Below are 6,000 nucleotides of genomic sequence, written 5' to 3' on the forward strand. Positions count from 1 at the left end.
AGTCGATGAATACTCCATTTGCACCGGAATCGATAACAGCCTTGGTTATAATTCTTTTATTGTCCCACTGTAATACAAGAACGATAGGGGACATTTGAGTATTTGCTGTAGAGGGAAGTACACTTAGGATGGAAGAGGCATGAGACTGCCTTCTGCCTTTTATCCGTTTCAATGAAGGACAATCAGAGACTAAATGAACTTGAGAGGCACAATACATGCATAGGTTTAATTGACGTCTTCGATTTTTCTCTTCAGGAGTGAGGGGACTTCTTATTATCCCTATTTCCATAGGTTCACTTGGTATGGAAGTCTTATCTGGAGCTTTTGAGGGAGTGAAAGGTTTGCGGTCTTTTGAATGTGAAAGGGCTTTTTCGGCATTTCTTTCTCTTAATCTTCTGTCAATGCTGATTGATAGGCGAATTAGAGCGTTCAAATTAGTAGGGAGTTCTGTTCTAGATAATTCATCTTTTACAGCTTCCGATAAACCAATTCGAAATTGGTTGCGCAATGTGATGTCATTCCATTGCGTTTCTATAGCCCATCTTTTGAATTCAGCAATGTAATCTTCAACGGGTCTATTTCTTTGCTGTAGTGTTCTGATTGTTAAATCAGCTGTAGCTTGTTTGTTAGGATCTTCATAGAGAAGAGACATGGCTTCAAAAAATTCATCCAGTGAATCTAAAATGGGGTCATCGTTTTCCAGAAAGGAATGAGCCCATGACATAGGTTCACCTCTTAGAAAGGAAATAACCGAACAAACTTTAGTTCTTTCTGTAGGATAGGATCTAGGTTTCAAAGCAATTAAAAGTTTGCAAGAGTTGAGGAACTCCCTGTATCTGGAACGATCTCCATAGAACTTTTCAGGGTTACACACAGCAGGATCACTAGCCGAGTGCAGAGTAGTATGAGGAGTATGAGTTTGTAAATCTCTGATATAAGTGAGAAGTCTTTCATTAGTAACTTGCAGGTCTTGCACACTTTGGGCTAGTGCATTAACTCTTTGATTCAGCGTAGCTATAGTAGAATCGAAATCTGCTGGATCCATTACAATGGCTGGATTATTCTGTCACGTTTAAACATTTGTTATGAAGGAACACAACTGCAGATTTCGTATAGTTGAATTTTTATTAACGAAAGTAAAAGGAAAAGACTTTAATTCCAATTTACAGGTACTGAAGCTTTAAGTAGTAAATGATAACTGAAGTCCACAGTTACAGGCACTGTAGCTTTAAGGAGTAAACGGTAGTAAATTGCAGACACTGAATCAATAAAGAGTCTCTTAGTAGAGTTAACGGTTTAGGTGATAAGTAATTACAATAGCTGTTCCATACTTTAACTGAAGCAAGACAGATGCAGATAACTGATATGAAGTATGAGTTGAAGTTAGCTGTAACGGGATTGTTTTTACCGAAGGACTTTTGGAGACAGGTAATAACAGCTTTTAGATGCAACTCTTATCACATTGGTTTTACTTAGCTTCCGGCACATAGAACACTGGTTCCCGAGATCTCCTCAGAGGCGTATGAAGAGTGTTTAATCTTTAGTCGTGGATGAGGAGAGGTGAAGGGAACTTTGCAGAGTCTTTCAGTCCGGTCTGGTAGCAGAGGCTTTCACCATGAAGTTGTAGCCGGGTTGTGAGTAAGGAACGTAGTTCAATAATCCAGCCTTGATCAGCTGGTGCAGTCAGATTAAATAGGCAGACCGTGTCATACAGGGGTGTGGCTAGGCTCCGTGGAACCAGGAAGTAAGAGGATACCATAGTTAAGGCATTACAGTACCCCCTCTCTAATGAGCAACCTCTGGGTGCTATTGAGTTGGCTTAGAAGGGTTATGCTTGTGAAATTTGGAAATCAATTTATTAGCATGAACAACAGAGGAGTTTTCCCATGTATCTTCATCAACACCATATCCTTTCCATCTGATGAGGTATTGTAAGGAGCCACGATGGATCCTTGAATCCAGTATACTTTGAATTTCGTATTCTTCTTCACCCTGGACCAATATGGGATCAGGAGAAGTAGTGACATTTCTTTGGAAAGGGTCAGGATGATAAGGCTTTAGCAATGACACATGTTTGGATCTTTGGCATACAGAACAGGAATTGACATAAGATTCAATAGTTTGGTCTTGACGAGGCCACCAATAGTATCTTTTAGACAATTCAAGGGTCTTTTTCATACCTGGATGACCTGCCAGAGGAGAATCATGAATAATTTCAAGTACTTTAATTCTGAAAGAGGGAGGTACATAAATCCGGTCTTTAAAATAGTAGAGACCGTTTTTCTTGGATAATTTACTTGATTTAGGAAGTTCAAGAGCGTCTTCACTGAGACCTTTAACGTCGTCGATAAGAGAAGATAGGATTCCAATGACTGTAGGAGGAGGAGACTCCAGTTCGGTGTCAGAACAACATGAGGTTTTAGCTGGTTCTTTCGTAGACTGGAGAATTGGAATACGTTGCAAGCATGTTTTCTTGCAATAATCAGAATCAAATGCAAGAGAGAAGGGAAACCATGAGATTTGAGGGTTGTGGTTCCTTAACCAGTTGATCCCTAATACAATAGGAAACAATGGTGATGAGATGACATCAAATATAAGACTTTCCGTATGAGTATGATTGATGGTTACTTTTAGAGGGATGGATTCATGAAGTATTGGTCCCGATGAGATGAGGGACCCGTCAATCACTTTAACAGGTACAGAAGTTCTTTTACGAACACAAGGAATTTTATTCTTTGCTACAAAGGCTGAGTCGATGAATACTCCATTTGCACCGGAATCGATAACAGCCTTGGTTATAATTCTTTTATTGTCCCACTGTAATACAAGAACGATAGGGGACATTTGAGTATTTGCTGTAGAGGGAAGTACACTTAGGATGGAAGAGGCATGAGACTGCCTTCTGCCTTTTATCCGTTTCAATGAAGGACAATCAGAGACTAAATGAACTTGAGAGGCACAATACATGCATAGGTTTAATTGACGTCTTCGATTTTTCTCTTCAGGAGTGAGGGGACTTCTTATTATCCCTATTTCCATAGGTTCACTTGGTATGGAAGTCTTATCTGGAGCTTTTGAGGGAGTGAAAGGTTTGCGGTCTTTTGAATGTGAAAGGGCTTTTTCGGCATTTCTTTCTCTTAATCTTCTGTCAATGCTGATTGATAGGCGAATTAGAGCGTTCAAATTAGTAGGGAGTTCTGTTCTAGATAATTCATCTTTTACAGCTTCCGATAAACCAATTCGAAATTGGTTGCGCAATGTGATGTCATTCCATTGCGTTTCTATAGCCCATCTTTTGAATTCAGCAATGTAATCTTCAACGGGTCTATTTCTTTGCTGTAGTGTTCTGATTGTTAAATCAGCTGTAGCTTGTTTGTTAGGATCTTCATAGAGAAGAGACATGGCTTCAAAAAATTCATCCAGTGAATCTAAAATGGGGTCATCGTTTTCCAGAAAGGAATGAGCCCATGACATAGGTTCACCTCTTAGAAAGGAAATAACCGAACAAACTTTAGTTCTTTCTGTAGGATAGGATCTAGGTTTCAAAGCAATTAAAAGTTTGCAAGAGTTGAGGAACTCCCTGTATCTGGAACGATCTCCATAGAACTTTTCAGGGTTACACACAGCAGGATCACTAGCCGAGTGCAGAGTAGTATGAGGAGTATGAGTTTGTAAATCTCTGATATAAGTGAGAAGTCTTTCATTAGTAACTTGCAGGTCTTGCACACTTTGGGCTAGTGCATTAACTCTTTGATTCAGCGTAGCTATAGTAGAATCGAAATCTGCTGGATCCATTACAATGGCTGGATTATTCTGTCACGTTTAAACATTTGTTATGAAGGAACACAACTGCAGATTTCGTATAGTTGAATTTTTATTAACGAAAGTAAAAGGAAAAGACTTTAATTCCAATTTACAGGTACTGAAGCTTTAAGTAGTAAATGATAACTGAAGTCCACAGTTACAGGCACTGTAGCTTTAAGGAGTAAACGGTAGTAAATTGCAGACACTGAATCAATAAAGAGTCTCTTAGTAGAGTTAACGGTTTAGGTGATAAGTAATTACAATAGCTGTTCCATACTTTAACTGAAGCAAGACAGATGCAGATAACTGATATGAAGTATGAGTTGAAGTTAGCTGTAACGGGATTGTTTTTACCGAAGGACTTTTGGAGACAGGTAATAACAGCTTTTAGATGCAACTCTTATCACATTGGTTTTACTTAGCTTCCGGCACATAGAACACTGGTTCCCGAGATCTCCTCAGAGGCGTATGAAGAGTGTTTAATCTTTAGTCGTGGATGAGGAGAGGTGAAGGGAACTTTGCAGAGTCTTTCAGTCCGGTCTGGTAGCAGAGGCTTTCACCATGAAGTTGTAGCCGGGTTGTGAGTAAGGAACGTAGTTCAATAATCCAGCCTTGATCAGCTGGTGCAGTCAGATTAAATAGGCAGACCGTGTCATACAGGGGTGTGGCTAGGCTCCGTGGAACCAGGAAGTAAGAGGATACCATAGTTAAGGCATTACAGTATGTTTGAAACATGTAAGTGGTGAATGATAAAAGTCGAACGGCTGAAATAGCCGAACGTGACTATTCCCGCCGATTACCTGACGTTCGGTAGATTGAGTTTAACAACAGTGCTGCTTGGCGGGAAGGCAGCAAGGAATGACGGGACCGGAAGTGTGCTGACAGGAACTGGCTGTCCGTCTAGAAGAGGGGAGCTGAACAGCGTGCGTATCCGGCAAGGTAGGAAGGGGGGGGGGGGTAGCGTTTATATAGGAACGCTAACTCCTCCCACAAATACAGGCCTTCGGCCTTAAACATACGAGATCTATCTGGTAAGTATGCAGCCATTTACTATGAAAAAATATAGAGACGTTCATTGAGGATGATACAAGATACAAGAAACATTGTACATAGGGCAATGATTCCTCAGTCCTCTTCAAAGTAGGCACCTTGGGACCTCACAAAGTTCTCTCAGGGTCTCTTCCACTGTTTCAAACACTCTGCAAAATCCTTTGTTGATTTGCCATCAGCTGCCTCGTTGTACACCCTGATTCCTCTCCTACAACTACTAAGTTGTAGGAGAAGAACTACTACTAAACTACTAAGAACTAGTGAATACTTTTCTTACAACCTACTTTTATTCTTTGTCACTATACAACACTCCCTCTAGCTGGCGCATTATAATTAATAATCATAATAATTTACCTGAATTTCATTGAAGGCCTGAAATTTCTTTCCTTTAAAAGGTGATTTTAATTTAGGAAAAGCCAGAAGCCGCAAAGTTGAAATCTTTCAACAGATTCTTAACCATCTTGGAATTGTTTGTGCTACCCTTTTTTATTTGCATTGTACTCAGGGCCGGCGCGTCCATAAGGCGGCACAGGTGGCCGCCTTAGGGCGCACCGGGCCAGGGGGCGCAAAAGTCCGGTTGACCGACAGGAGGGAAGCGCACAGCTCCCCTCTCCTGCTGGTCACTTCTTGTAGCGTGGCCGAGCGCCAACTGCAGTGCCGCGGACTGTGTGGAGGGGGCGGGGATATGACACGTCATATCCCTGCTCCCTCTGTAGCACACAGCGCGGCTGGCGCCCAGCAGGGGCGGAGCAACAGCCGGCCACCTTCAACTCAGCATGGGAGGAAGTCCTCCCAAGAAGACTGGAGCATGAGAAGGCAGAGAGGAGGGGGGCTGGGCAGGACCAGCTCCTCCAACTCCCAACTACCTCAGGCTGCACTTTGGATCCCAGGTAAGCCACCCTCCTGAACCTGTCTGTCAGTGTGTCTGTGTGTGTATATGTCTGTCTGTCAGTGTGTCTGTGTGTGTATATGTCTGTCTGTCAGTGTGTATGTGTGTGTATGTCTGTCTGTCAGTGTGTATGTGTGTGTATGTCTGTCTGTCAGTGTGTCAGTGTGTCTGTGTGTGTATATGTCTGTCTGTCTGTGTGTGTATATGTCTGTCTGTCACTGTGTCAGTGTGTCTGTGTGTGTATATGTCTGTCTGTC

The sequence above is a fragment of the Pelobates fuscus genome, chromosome 9 (genome assembly GCF_036172605.1).
Source record: "Pelobates fuscus isolate aPelFus1 chromosome 9, aPelFus1.pri, whole genome shotgun sequence".
NCBI classification, from domain to species: Eukaryota; Metazoa; Chordata; class Amphibia; order Anura; family Pelobatidae; genus Pelobates; species Pelobates fuscus.